This window comes from Monodelphis domestica, chromosome 1 (genome assembly GCF_027887165.1).
Source record: "Monodelphis domestica isolate mMonDom1 chromosome 1, mMonDom1.pri, whole genome shotgun sequence".
Taxonomy (NCBI): Eukaryota; Metazoa; Chordata; class Mammalia; order Didelphimorphia; family Didelphidae; genus Monodelphis; species Monodelphis domestica.
The window spans coordinates 36,029,153-36,045,144 of NC_077227.1; positions in this window are offsets into that span (position 1 = coordinate 36,029,153).

Sequence of the window (15,992 nt, forward strand, 5' to 3'; positions counted from 1 at the left end):
GTTCTGTCTGCATTAAGTTTGTTTTTCTTAATAGCCAAAATTGGACTATTAAATTCAGACACTGTAGGTCGTAAAATGCCTTGTTTCAGTATGCTATTTATAATTGGTGTTATGCCTTCAGTGGCTTCGCTGCTCAATTTGTACTGAGGTATCTTGGGAGGTACACCATCCCTGACTTCTTTTTTTACTGGTGTTACTGATTTTATTCTACCCACATCATTCCGATGTTTAGCAAAAACCCCTTATGAAATATCATCTGGTATCTCATACATTGATGTTAAAGTTTGAATTTGCTCAGGTTTTTCTTCCAATTGCTCCAGATATAGCAATGGGTAATGTTTTAGAGAATGTTTAGGCAAATGCAGGTATATCTTTCCAGAACATTTGCTTTGCAGGGTTGCCCCAATCTTACATAAAATATCTCGTTCCAAAAGGTTATCTGGACATGTAGGGATCAATAGGAATGTATGATCAATGGTGACAGGACCTAGTTTAACCAATGTGCTTTTGAGCTCAGGGACCTATTGTATCTCTCCCATAGCTCCAGCCACTGAAACCATACCCCCTATGGTGGTATCCCCTGGAAATGTCTGTAGGACTTTTTTTGAAGCACCAGTACCCATGAGAGCTTTGTATTGTTTCTTCCCCACCTTAATCCATACACATGGTTCTGGTCTTTGGGTAGCTATTGAGTTAATTGCTAATGATTCATTTTGTACTGCACTGTTATCTTCTGTCATTTGTATGGTTGAACCAGTTAAATCTTCTTGGCTTAAATAATTTCCTAATTGATTTTCATTTAAATTCTACTGTATCTTGTTTTCTCCTTCATTGGAATATAAAATTAAACCATAGCTATCTGTAAGTTCATATAGTTTGACTTGGTCAGACCTCCCCCCTCCATTTAGAATGTTGGCTTCATGGGAGTCTCTTGAACTCTTGGCTATCATGGCAGTTGTTGTGTCCTCCATTCTATCTGTATTTTCAAATCTAACTTCTGTTTCACTTCCAATACATTGAATATGATCATCTATATCAACTGTATTTTCAGTTCTATCTTCTTTTAGATTTGACATTTTCAAGTTATTTAATGTAGGATGAAAAATTTCAGCTTCTGGGTCCAAGCTAGATATATTTTTCAAAGGAAGTCGGTACCATATAGCTTTTTGAAGTTTTAATAGGTCCAAGTGGGGTTTTATCTTTGTCTGTGAGTTTATGTATGTTGTTTATAGCTCCTGTAACTCTATCTGCTATAGTAACCTCAGTCTGTGCTTTCATTTGGTTATTATATTGCAGAGAATTGAAACTGTGTTCCCCTGTTTCATTCAATAGCTCATAATCATGTTTATGTGAGTTTTCATGAATTCTTTTTCTCTTCAATTCAATCCCTGTGCCCACTTTGCACTGAAAAAAGTTTTCCTGATAACTCTTTATCTGTTCTTTGCTTTTCCCCTGACTGATTACTATACCCTTTTTGTCTGAGTCTCCAATATCAGCTTGTATCTGTGCTATTAGAGTTTTAATCTCTTTATCTAATTCCTTTACTTGTCTCTGATTTTCACTCAATATTTGATTTGATTTATTATCATAACTTCTCACAGACCCAATAAATTCACATTTATATATTTTCTTTTCTCTTTATATGTTTTTGTTTCACTCCTGCCAGTCCCTCATTACTTGTCACATCCTGCAATTCCTTTCTGCCAACTCCTTGTTTGCTGCTAAGTATCTTAAATTCCTGACTTCATAAATTTTGCCTTCCTTTTGATAACACATCTGCATATTTTGGTTTAGCCCCTGACTTTATGACTATCTTCATGGATTCAAGGTCTGAAGCTTCTAATTCATTACGCCGGCAATGCTGACAGCACAAATTTGTCTTTGATCTATAATAAGTCTTTCCCTGTGTACCTTTGTTATTTGACTCATTTTTTCTTTAGATAACAGTCCTTGATCAAGTGACCAACTTTATGACACAGGAAACACTTCCTTGTCTCTTTCTGTCCCCTATGCTGTCGATATGAGGGTCTAGAATAAGTTCTTATGGTTTGCAAATGTTTTATTTGTTCAATCTCTTCCTGTTTGAGTGATTCGTCTGTACTTTGCAACTTTTGTTTTAACTCATCTCAGATTGTTGTTCCTGGTAATTTTCCCATAAGTATGTTGCGGCATCTCTAAGCTCAGTTAGGGTAATATCATATTTGGGGAAATAATTTCTAAAAAAGTTTTTGTAAATGTGAGTTACAACCCCTGAGGAACTGCCTCCTCACATGTGCTACAGACTCCTCTGAATCTTGGTCTATCCCCATCATAGATTCTGCTGTTTCTGCAGGATGCTTTGTGCTTTCTTGAATTAGCTTATCAAATTTACCCCAAGCATTTGGTTTAGAGCAGAAAGACTTTATGGTTTGCAGAAGATCTTCTCTGCATTTTCTAAAGTAAGGCATACTTGCAGGATGGTGGGAGAAGGGGAAGAGGGAATTTATGGTCTCCCTAATATACTATGAAATTCAATACTAGGAAGTAAAGTTGATTTGTCTCTGAGGGGATATTGTTGATAACTTGAAAAGAATCTTCAGAGCTATGCTCCAATATTTCAATGTTAAGTCACTAGCCAGGAATCCATAGCAGTTGCCTGCTAGATCCTTCTCCAAAGTTCAAGAGTGAAGAAGTGCTGGCTTTCTTAACTGTCTCCCTGTCCAGATTCTTCTTTAGAATCTTCCTTCCTTCTCTCCTTGATTGACAGTTCCTTCAAGCTTCCATTTCCTTGCATTTGCTTGCCAATCTCACAGATGTAATCTCTTCCTCACACTGGTTATATACATGTTGTTTTCCTTTGAGGGCAGAGACTGTATTCCCAGCTTATATTTATAGCCACAGCACTTATCACAGCTTCTGGTACATAGTGGTAAAGGAATGCTCTACCTACCTGTCTCTCTGTCTATTCATCTATCCATCCATCCATCATCTATCTATCTATCTATCCATCCATCCATCTGTCCATCCATCCATCTATCTTAGCTATCCATCTATCTATATCTATCCATCCATCTATCCATCTATGTCTTTATCTATTCATCTACCTATTCATCTATCTACCCATCCATATAGCTATCTATCTGTGTCTGTCTATCTATCTATTGATCCATCCATTTGTCTACCTATGTCTTTATCTATTCATATATCCATCCATCCATCTATGTCTTTATTAATCTTTCCATCCATATACCTATCCATACATCTTATCTATCCATCTATGTCTGTCTATCTATCTATCTATCTATCTATCTATCCATCTATCTATCCACCCTTCCATTCATCTGTCTGTTGGTCAATTTCTCTATCTACCCAAAATCTAAAATAGGAAATGAGGATAGAGCAGGGTCAAGGATTGGGATCAGCTTTCTATCAGGATTAGAAGGAATGAGAGCAAAGAGAGATAAGTGATAGAGAACCTGTATGCTCTATTAATCAGTCTATCAGCAAACCTTTATTAAGCATTTTATATATGCAGAGCACTGTATTTAGTACTAAGGACATAAGGAAAAAGCAAAAATATGTCCCTGCTTTCAAAAAGCTTATATTCTATCAGGGAAGACAACATGTATATGAACAGAGAAATCAATCAACAATCAAGACACATTAAGGGCCTGCTTTGTGCCTCCTATTTTGTGGGATGCTTGAGATATAAACAGAGATGAGAAGCATATCCTGTCCTCAAAAAGCTTACATTCTATTAGGGAGACAACATATATAAATATTTGTATATATATATATATATTTATACTTAAACATGTCTATATGATATAGAATATATTTATATACACAGAATAACCATCTAAAACAAGTTACAAACCAATACAAGGTCATTTAATTCCAGATAGTTTCAGAGGGAGACCACTAGCAGTTTAGGGGAATGGGGATTAAAAAGATTTGATGTAGGAGGTGATGCTTGAGTTGAGTCTCAAAGAAAGGGAGGGATTCTATGAATTGGAGGGGATAATAAAGAATGTTCAGGCACATGGGCCAGCCACGGCAAAGGCATGGGGATGAAAGAGGAAGAATTCAAGGTATGTGGAACCGAGAGAAGGCTAGTTCAGCTGTATTATGTATGGGAAGAAAAGTAATACCCAGTGAGGCTGAGGAGGTAAATTTTCACCAAGTTATAAAGGGCTTATAGATAAACAGGGTGAGGGAAGAACCAGGGATGACACAGAATTTGTCAATCTGGGTGCCTACAACAGTAACAGGGCAGTTCAGAAGAGGGATAGGTTTGTGGAGAAAGATAACCTTCTTTGGAGAGGTTGAATTTGAGATGCCTATAAAACATCCAGCTAGGTGGCAGAGTGGTTAGAGTGTCAGCCATTGTCTCTACCTAGAAAGTTCTAAATAGGGTAACTAAGAGTCAAATGTGACTGAAAAATAACTAACAAAACATCCAGTTTAATGTTTAATAGATAGTCAGTGAATTGGGGCCTGGAGCTCAGGAATGACTGAATAACTAGATCTGGGAATCCTCTCCATGGAGATGATAATTGAACCCAGGAGAAATGATGAAACCACTGAGTGAGATAATATAAAGCACAAAGAGAAGAAGGTCCAGAACAGAGCTTTGGGAGACACCTATGGTGAGCAGATGAAGATAGATAAAAGTCCAGCAAAGGAGACTGAGAAGAAGCCATTAGACAGGCAGAGGAACGAAGAGGGAGCCGTATCATAAAACCTTGAGAGGAGAATGCTTGGGAAGAAAAGATTACTGACAGCATTGAATTCCTGCAGAGAAAGTCAAGAAGCACATGAACTGAGTCATTAGTCATTAGTCAGTTGGTCAACAAGTATTTTGGAAGCAGTGAGGTAGCTCAGTAGATAGAATACTGGTTCAGGTGTCAGAGAGAACTGAGTTCAAATCCAACCGCAGACACTAACTGTGTAACCCTGGCCAAGTCACTTCAACTCTCTTTGCCTTAATATACTGCAGAAGGAAATGGAAGATTGTTCCAGTATCTTTGCCAAGAAAATCTCACGGGGAGTATTGCTGTGCTATTGTCCATGGAGTCACAAGGAGTTGGACACAACTGAACAATAAGAAGCATTTGTTGTTTGTACCCCAAAGAGATAATAAGGAAAAAGACATGTACAAAAATATTCATAGCTGCGCTCTTTGTGGTGGCAAAAAAATTGGAAAATGAGGGGATGCCCTTCAATTGGGGAATGGCTGAACAAATTGTGGTATTTGTTACTGATGGAATATTATTGTGCTAAAAGGAATAATAAAGAGGAGGAATTCCATGTGAACTGGAACAACCTCCAGAAAGTGATGCAAAGTGAGAGGAGCAGAACCAGGAGAACATTGTACACAGAAACTGATACACTGTGGTACAATCGAATGTAATGGACTTCTCCATTAGTGGCAATGCAGTGATCCTGAACAACTCAGAGGAACCTACGAGAAAAACCACTATCCACATCCAGAGGAAACACTGTGGGAGTAAAAACGCCGAAGAAAAACAACTGCTTGAATAGATGAGTTGATGGCATATTGTTGGGGATGGAGACTCTAAATGAACATCCTAGTGTAAACAACAACATGGAAATGGGTTCTGATCAAGGACACAAGTAATACCCAATGAAATTGTGTGTTGGCTGCAGGAAGAGTGGGTGGAGGGGAGGGAGGGAAACAATGTGATTATTGTAACCAGGGAATAATGTTCTAAATTGACTAAATAAACTTATTCAAATGGGAAAAAAAGTATTCATTGTAAGCATGAAACTCCTACTATATATATTAAGCATCACGATAAGCTGGGGATAAAGAGAAAGGCACAAACAGTCAGCTTCCCTCAAGGAGCTCAGAATTGAATTAGGAGATAATATTATAATGCATTCAATTTGGCAATTAAATTGATATACCATTGGTTTTCATAGTCAGGAGAATGGGTAGAAGGACTTCAGACTTTTAGTGGATCTCCTTCTGGGAACTCGTGAATGGACACTTGATTTGTGCTATTTTCTCTTGGTACAGAGATGGGGCAAGACACCACCCTGTGAGGTGTAATAATGAAAGTAAAATAGTAAATGTGATATTAATTTAAAAAAATTGTTGTGGTCACCATCTATAAAATTAACTCTCAAGTCACAAGTCTGTTAGTAGCTCTTAACAATTAAGTTTTAATCAAAATGGAGATAAAGTAAAAAGAGGGAAATGTAGGAAGGAGACAGAAAATATCAACTAGCTAAAATACCCTAAACTGAATCAGGAAGCCTAAATCTGAAGCCCGCCAAGCCAACAAAGTCCGCACAAGCTCTTGAGCTCACCGAGTTCCACCACGGTGCTAACCCAGAGAGCACTCTGCATCCTGCAATGCAGGAAGGCAAAATGGGATGCAGGGTAGGATGATCTTGGGGAGGATGAGCCTGGGGAGTGAATTTCATCTACACAGAGGGAAGACAAGTACAAGGTTGATGTTTGGGGGACTTGTGACCAAGGGTAAGAAGAGTGAGGAGGGGACATTCTGTGGGTTGGAAGTATTATCTTAGATGTCATCTATTCAATCCCTTACTTTTTATAAATAAGGAGCCTGTGGTCCAAAGAGATCCCTGAAGGCAAAGTAACTTGTCACACAATTGGTAAGTGGAAGAAGCAAGGATCTGAATTAATTCTCAATCCAATGAATTCTCCACTATGCCAAAGGAACTCACTCCAGCTTACCATTTTGTAGCTTCCTAATTTAACTAATTACTCTTGCTAACTGTAGCTTGTGCTGAATTTTGTTGTTGGTTCTCAGTGGAAAGACTGTGCATTTCTTTAAATTTGGTAGCATGATTGGGAGATCCTGGTCTCAGATTCTTCCTGCTGTGTGACCCTGGTCAAGTCACTTAACCTCAATTGCCTAGCCCTTACCTCTCTTCTGTCCTAAAATTGATACTAAGACAGAAAGTAAAGGTTTAAAAAATAATTTGGTAGCCTGGACCAAAGTTCTTGTTGTCCCACCCTTTTTATAACTTTGGAAAAGAGACACCTTACTTCCCCCCCCCCCCCCTAGCTCCAGGCACCCATAGCTCAACAAATACTTGTGAAGATTGAATTGAGTTGACCTTTCAGGGGAAGGTTTACTTACCCTGCAAGGTCATCATTCTGCTGTGTAATCAGTCAGTTATTGGTAAACTGCAGTATCACTTGGACAAGACTTTGGACAAATAGAGCCCATGACACACAGCCAACTTAGTGAGTTAACTCTCAATTCAGACCTCTTTCTTTCTAAAAACCCTTGTCTTGTGTCTTAAAAATCCATTCAAAGTATTGGTTCCAAGGTAACAGAGTAGTAAGGGCCAGGCAATTGGGGTTAAGTGACTTGCCCAGGGTCTTACAGCTAGGAAGTAGGGGAAAAACTAGTGGTCCAAAACCAAATCTTGGCTCTGACGCTAACTAGCCAAGTGACCTCGGGCATTTTAAGAGGCTCAGTATCCTTCTCAGTAAAAGAAAGATGACCTCTGAAGTCTTTTTCAATGCTAGATCTATGATCCTATAAATTGAATATCTTAGAGCAAGAAGAATCTTGCTGGTCATCATCACTCAATGATGGTGACTCAATGGATAGAGCACTGTAACACCCAGCTACTGTTAGGGATGCTATTGAACTGAGGAGAAGACTGATGAGACTCAAAAGAATGTTTCAGAAAGTAGTTATTCTTTTATGACAGGAGGCATGCTTGGCCAGTTGCCTGGTTGACCAGGGAATTCCCTATGTAGTAAGAAGGTTCATTTAGGATACCAAATTGTTCATTAAGAAGGTTCCTTGGCAGGAAAGGCAAAAACAGAGACAGAATATAACAGGCCAATTTCATTAATGATTATAAATGCAAAAATTTTCAATACAACACTAGCAAGGAGTCCACAACAATATATCACAAGGATCATTCATTATGACCAGATGGGATTTATACCAGGAATGCAGGACTGGCTTAATATTAGGAAAATTATCAGCTTAACTGACCATATCAATAACCAAACTAACAGAAATCACATGATTATCTCAACGGATACAGAAAAAGCCTTTGACAAAATATATCATTCATTAACACTAGAAAGGATAGGAATAAAGGGGTCATTCCTTAAAATGATAAGTAACATCTACCTAAAACCATCAGCAAGTATCATTTGCAATAGGAATAAGTTAGAAGCATTCACAAGTGAAGCAAGGATGCCCATTATCACCACTGTCATTTAATATTGTACTAGAAATGCTAGCTCTATCAATTAGAGAAGAAAAAGAAATTGAAGGGATTAAAGTAGGCAATGAGGAAACAAAACTATCACTCTTTGCAGATGATATGATGGTATACTTAGAGAATCAACTAAAAAACTGGTTGAAATCATTAATAACTTTAGCAAAGTTTCAAGACACAAAATAAATCCACATAAATCATCAGCATTTCTACATGTTATCAACAGAGTTCAGCAGCAAGAGATAGAGAAATTCTATTTAAAATAACTATTAAACTAGCAGCAATGCAATGATCCAGAACAATTTGGAGGGGCTTATGAGAAAGAATGTTATCTATCTCCAGAGGAAGAACTGTGGGAGTAGAAACACAGAAGAAAAACAACTGCTTGATCACATGGGTCGATGGGGATATGATTGGGGATGTAGACCCGAAATTATAACCCTAGTGTAAATATCAATAATATGGAAATAGGTCTTGATCAATGACACATGTAAAACCCAGTGGAATGGCGTGTTAGCTATGGGAGGGGGTTGGGAGGAGGGGAGGGAAACAACATGAATCTTGTAACCATGGGAAAATATTCTAAATTAACTAACTAAATAAAATTTTCTCAAAAAAAAATAACTAGAGGCAATATAAAATACCTGGGAATCTACTTGCCAAGACAAACTGTGATAGAGAGAAATGGGCAAAGACAGAAGAAAATGAGATGCAAAGAAGATGAGCTCAGAAGGAATAGATGGAACTTTCTAGACTCAGTGGGGGAAAGGAGAATTCCATAGAAGGTTTCAAAAGCAGGAGCAGTTAGCCAGAACTGCTGTCTGACCACTTCTTCATTTTGACTTGACTGCTTCACTTCTTTCTGGCCAATCCCTTTGAAGGATGTTAAATTTTTTATTATGAGTTATATTTTTTAATTAGTTGTCAGGGATTTAATTACTAAATCCCAAAATGGATTACTAAAGTATAATGGAATTTATGGTAGTTTATTTTATAATACAGGGAACATATTGAGGAAGAGATAAAAGGAGAGAGAGAGAGAGAGAGAATGCTTTGCTTCCTCAGAGTCAGGTAGAAATTCTAAGGCCCTAATCAGGGAAAGGAGTCTCAAAACAATGGACCTTTCTAGGAGGTTCCCACCTCCAGAAAGGCAGGAAAACGTCAGCCTTTCACTCACCATGGTGACTATCTAAAAAAGAAAGCAGTCTGAGGTCTCCTGCACAGGTCCTCCAGGGTGGAGTTCCACAGCCAAGTGTCTTCACTCCAAGTCGGAGTGTCTGTCTTCCAGTCTCTCCTCAAGTGTCTGTCTTCCAGTCTGACTCCGAGTGACTGATCTGAAGTCTCTCCTCCGAGTGACTCTTCTTCACTCTTCATGCAACTCCAAGTCAGAGGATCTATCGATCTATCTATGGCCTCTGTGGTCCTCTATTTAAAGATCTTTTTCTCTTGTGTCACCTCCCCTAAATTTCACATCTATCAATCACAGCAGACATTCCTCTCCAGGACTGCTCACTCTTTCACATGTGTGTCACAGACCTTCCACTGAATGCATGAAATGGGTGTTCATACCTTTTTGTGGATAGTTATACCTTTTTTTGGTTATATCACACCTTTTGTAGTTAGTTTGCACCTTTTTGTAGTTAAGATGGGTAGATCTACTTTAAATACTGAGTTAACACTTTGGGGGATTAAAATCTAAAAATAGACAGGGGATTACAATTCAATCTTTCCAATAAAGGAAGAGCTAAGTACCTTCATTGCTACAATCAGGGGATTACAATTTAATATTCACAAGGAGGAAGGCTGAAGAAGTGCTTGGCTTTTACCCTCTTTTACTTGGGTAAACTGAAAAGAGTCTTGCCCAATGAAGACCCCAGCTGATATATAACTGTTTTTCCCTTAGGGGGAGTCAACCTTATTTCCTTTGAAGAGACTTTGAATTGAAGCCTTCAACCAGAGATAGGGATTATAGTTAGGGAAATTCCTCTTCCTCTCTCTTTTTATTTCCTTATTCCCTTTTCCCAAAAGAAAATAAATTAGACCTTCAACTATAAGAAATTGTCTTCAAACTTTGTAGTAGGAGGGAGAATTTTAATATTCAAAGAAGAAGGTTTGGAGGGGGAGGGATTGACTTGTTAGGTCTGATTCCATTAGGGCTGTCCAGAAGAGAGAACAAGAAAAAAGGTGTTACTTTGAATTCAGTCCCCTACCTCAACCTGCTTCCTGGGGTCTAGTTCTTTTTAGTCCCCCTCTTTCAGTAACTCTCACCACTATAAAACCCAGGAATTATATGAACGATTACAATTACAAATTACTCTTCACACAAATAAAGTCAGACCTAAACAACTAGAAAAATAGTAATTGCTCATAGGTAAGCTGAAATAATATAATAAAAATGACAATTTTATCTAAATTAATTCATTTATTCAGTGGCATGCCAATCAAACTACCAAAAGATTATTTTATAGAACTAGAAAAAACAATAACAAAATTCATCTTGAAGAACAAAAAGGTAAGAGTATCAAAGGAATTAATGAAAAAAGTGTCAAGGAAGTTGGCCTAGCTGTACATATCTCAAACTGCAGTATAAAGCAATAATCATCAAAACTGTCTGGTGCTGACTAAGAAACAGAATGGTAGATCAATCGAATAGATCAGATACACAATATACAGGGATATGTGCCCTTAGCACCTAGCGTCTGATCAACCCAAAGAACCCAGCTTTTGGAAGAACTGACTATTTAACAAAAACTGCTTGGAAAACTGGAAAACAGTATGGTGGAAATCAGGTATAGAGTAGTATCTCACATCCTATATCAAGATAAGGCCAAAATGGGTAGATGGGTTAGATATAAAGAGTATATAGATGTAAAGAGTAATATCATAAATTAGGGGAACATAGAATAGTTTACCTGGCAGATCTATGGAGAAGGGAAGAATGAATAACCAAACAAGAGATAGCATTAGAGATGTAAAATGAATAATTTTGATTACATTTAAAAGCCTTTGTACAAACAAAACCAATGTAACCAATTAGAAGTGAAACAGCAAACTGGGGGAAAATTTTATAACAGATTTCTCTGATAAAAGTCTAATTCATCAGATCTATAGAGAACTAAATCAAATGTAGAAGAATACAAGCCATTCCCCAATTGACAAATGAGCAAAGGATATGAGCAAGAAATCTTCAAACAAAGAAATCAAAGCTATCAATAATCATATAAAAATGTTCTAAATCACTCTTGATTGAAGAAATGCAAATTGAAACAACTCTGAGATACCACTGCACGCATATCAGATTGATAAGACAGTAAAGGAAGGTGATAAATGTTGGAGGAGATGTGGCAAAATTGGGACACTAATGCACTTTTGATGGAACTGTGAACTGATCCAACCATTTGGAGGGCAATTTGGAACCATGACCAAAGAGCTAGGAAACTATGGATATCCTTTGATCCAGTAATACCACTACTGGGTGTGTTTCTCAAAGAGATGATAAAAAAGGGGAAAGGACTTACTTATACAAAAATATTTATAGCTGCTCTTTTTGTGGTGGAAAGAACTGGGAATTGAGGGGCTGTCAATCAAATGGGGAATGACTCAACAAACTGTGGCATATGTTGGGGATGGAATACTATTGTGCTATTAAAAATGGTAAGGAAGATGACAGCAGAAAGAGCTGCGAATATCTACATTAATTGATGCAGAGTGGAATAAGCAGAACCAGGAGAACACTGTACAGCAATATTGTATGATGATCAAATGTGAAAGACCTAGGTCCTTTCAGCAATACCATGATCTGGGACAAATCTGAAGGACTTGTGACAAAGGACGCTATCCATCACAAAGAAAGAATTATTGGAAGTCAAAAGCAGCTCAAAGCATACTTTAATTCACACTAGTTTGTTTATTTTGGGGTTTTGGTTTTTTATGAGTATTCTCATGATCATTATGGAAGTATGTTTTGCATGATAATACACATATAACCCTCATCAAATTGCTTACCATCTCTAAGTGGGGGAAGGAAAAAATGGGAAAGAGGCAATTTGGATCTTATAATTTCAGAAAACATATGTTGAAAATTGCTATTATATGTAGTTGGGAAAATAAAAATATCTTTGAATGAAAAAATAATGTTCCTTGTGGGGAGAGTTAGATGACTCAATGGATTGAGAGCCAGGCTTAGAGACGATTTTTTTTTTAATTTAAAAGGCAATGGGGCTTAAGTGACTTGCCCAGAGTCACACAGCTAGGAAGTGTCTGAGGCCAGACCTCCCATCTCTGGGCCTGGCTCTCAAACCACTGAGCCACCCAGCTGCCCCCTTAGAGATGATTCTAAGATGGAAGGTAAGGATTTTTTTAAAAATAGAAAAATGCTAGATATACTGTCCCGGTAGAAAGAAACTAATACAAATAGTCAGAGAGGTAGGCAGTGATTGCAAGAGTAGTATTTTGATGTTTAATCTTAAGTACCATAATCTAGGAAGAACATTGATAGGCTGAAGAGTACCCAGAAGGTTACCTGGATAGCAAATGACTTCTGGATCGTACTCTATGTAGTCTGGTTGAGAAACTGGAACTATTTCACCCTTGTGGATGAGAAAAGCTGAGGGAGATGGATCATGATGGCTGCTTTCACGTTTTTTGAAGGATTGTTATATGGAAACAGCATTAGAAAAAATAATGGATAGAAACCCTTAAAAGGTTGATTTCAGTTGCTGAAACAACAGCAATAACAACATATCCTACTGCATTGTTACTTGGTGCTAGGCAGCATTTTGTTAACCCTCCTGAACTTCTTCCCCAGCGGAGATTGCATTCTCTGGGGAAGTAAAACAAGGCAGGGAAGCCCAACCTGGGGTACAAGGCCTCCTCTTGGGATGAGAATTTTATCAAGGGACATGGGGTACATTTGGTAAATAGCTATATTATCCTATTGAAACTCATTCATCTAGTTTATTTCTTATTTATATATATATACATATATATGTATATATATATATATATATAAGTAAACTCTAGGACTGACTTCCTTTCGTGTTGAATAGAGCATATGAAAGCTCATGAAAGCCAGGACTTTCAGGAACTGAAAAAGGCTGGGCACCTCTGACAGAAGAGAAAAGTTTCTCATAATCAGAACTGACCAAAAGTGGAATGGAGTGGGGTGAGCTCACCATCCCTGAAGATCTTCAAATAGGAGTTGGATATCTCATTCTTAGAGATGTGACAGAGATGATGGTCCTCAATTATACACCATCACTAGATTATCTCTGAGGTTCCTTCCAACTCTGGTATTCCATGATTGATTCTATGATCCTACTAAGGGAATGAGCTGAGCTTCAGGATGCAGGGATGGTCCACAGTGGTGAATGCTAAAGAGGAAGATCTCCTGCAACCAGGTTCCTGATGCTATGCACAATCTATGTTCAACATGAGATATGTGGCTGCTAGAATCCATTGGTACTGAGGTAGATATGAGGAGATAAAACATTTTAGGCAAAGGCAATAGCCTGGGCACAGGTGGGAGGGAAAGGAAACAATTACCTACGATGTAGAGCACCTACAACAAGCCAGTCACTGCACTAAGCCTTTTATAAATATCTCATTTGGTCTTCACAATGACCCAGGGAGGCAGGTGTATTATCGTCCAATATTACAGTTGAGAAAACTGAGGCAGAGAGCACTTACCTGACTTTCCTAGGGTCACAAACTAACCAATAAATATTTGAGACTAGATTTGAATTCAAGTCTCAACTCTTGAAGAGCACCTAGGTGACAAAGTGGATAGTATGCTGGACCTGGAATCAGGAAGACCTGGGTTCAAATTCAGCCTCATATACTTACTAGCTGTGTGACCCTAGATAAGCCAGTTAACCCTGTTTGCCTCAGTTTCCTCATTTGTCAGATAAGCTAGAAAAGGAAATGACAAACTAGTATATTTTCCAAGAAAATCCCAAAAGGTGTGAATTTTAGATTTAATCCACCCTGCTTAGTCTTTAGAATTTTAGCAACCAGGAATGTATACACCCCCACTTAAGGATTAAGTGTGGGGGAGGAAGGTCTATGACCCACGTGTGCTAGCAAGTGACAAATCAGAAACAATTGACTGACACCCTGGGCTGTCCAAAGCCAAGTTTAAGTCACCATTGGTACATGTAAGACATAGGAAGTGAAGTAAAGAATGATTTATATTTCGTGTCACTTCCTGTGAGAGAGAACTGGGCAGTGGAACTTGACTTGGAGGAGTTTGAGCATGAGACCTCAGACTGCTTCCCTTAGATGATCATATGGTGAGTGATAATGCTGACTCCCCTTTCCTTGACTTTTCTGGAGGCACCAGTCTCAGGCCCCTCATCTTGGAGGAGGCTTCCTGACTGGAAGCCTAGCTAGATTTAATCCTATACCCCAACCCCCTAGGCTGGGTCCTCTGAATTCCTGCCTGTTATCTCTCTCCCTTCCTCTCTTTCTTTCCTCCTTAATATCTTCTCTCTATTGTAAATAAACCACCATAAAATTTGATTCTGACTTGAGTATTTTCATTGATATTTTGAATTTAAATCCTTGGTGACCAACTAAAATATATTCAGTTTCAACCATAAAATTTACCCTTAACAAAGGGATCACAAAGAGTTGGCCAGGACTGAAAAAACTAAAAAACAATAATGACATGCACAGACCTCTATTTTTTGGAAAATTGCTCTGGGAGTTGTATGAATGATAGATTTGAAAGGGCACTCAATACAGGAATATTGCAATAATCTAATGCAAAAGAGGGCAACTAAATGGCTCAGTAGATAGACAGCCAGGCCTGGAGTAGGGAGAACCTGAGTTCAATACTTCCTAACTGTGTGACCGTGGGTAATTCACTTAACACTAATTGCCTAGCCCTTACCACTTTTCTGCTTTGGAACCAATACTTAGTATTGCTGCTAAGACAGAAGGTAAGGGTGGGTGGGTGGGGATAGTCTAAGGCAAAAGGATGGGGAAGGTTGTAATGTCAATGCAAAGCATGTGAAGATTTGAGATAGAGTGACGAAGGAGAATTGAGGATGGAGACTTGGCAGCTGCTGAGCTCTGGGGTAGTCAGAAAGACTGAGGATGGCTCTGAGGATTAGGAACCTCAGTGATTTGAAGAATGATGGTACCCTTGACATATGGAGGAAAGTTAAGAATAGGAGGTTTTCTGAAGGAAGGAAAGAGGAGAAGTTCTGTGTTGGATATACTGAGTCCAAGGTGCCTGTTAGAAGCATTTTGCCTTATCTTGGCAGGATCTGGACCTCCTTGATATACTTCCTATAGTCTCTTTGTCATGTACCCATGTACAGGTACCTTCTCTATTCTTCCCATCTCCTCTTTATATGTTATCTTCTCTCAATAGAATATAAGCTCCTGGAGTGCAGGAATCCTAGTTTGTATTTGTATCCCCAGCCCTTATCTTAGTGCCCATCCCATAAAATAATTCTCTCTCTGTCTCTGTCTCTGTCTCTGTCTCTGTCTCTGTCTCTGTCTCTGTCTCTGTCTCTGTCTCTGTCTCTGTCTCTGTCTCTGTCTCTGTCTCTGTCTCTCTCTCTCTCTCTCTCTCTCTCTCCCCCACCTTCCTATCTTCTGACATCCAATTGAGATATCTAAAAAGCAGTTGGATACATGAGCCTGGAACATGGGAGAGAGATAAGGGCTTGATAGGAGGGCTTTAAACAAATGTTTACAATGCTTTATCGGTGTAATCATCATTTATGTTACAGAGCTGCTCAGATGAGAGTTGTTCC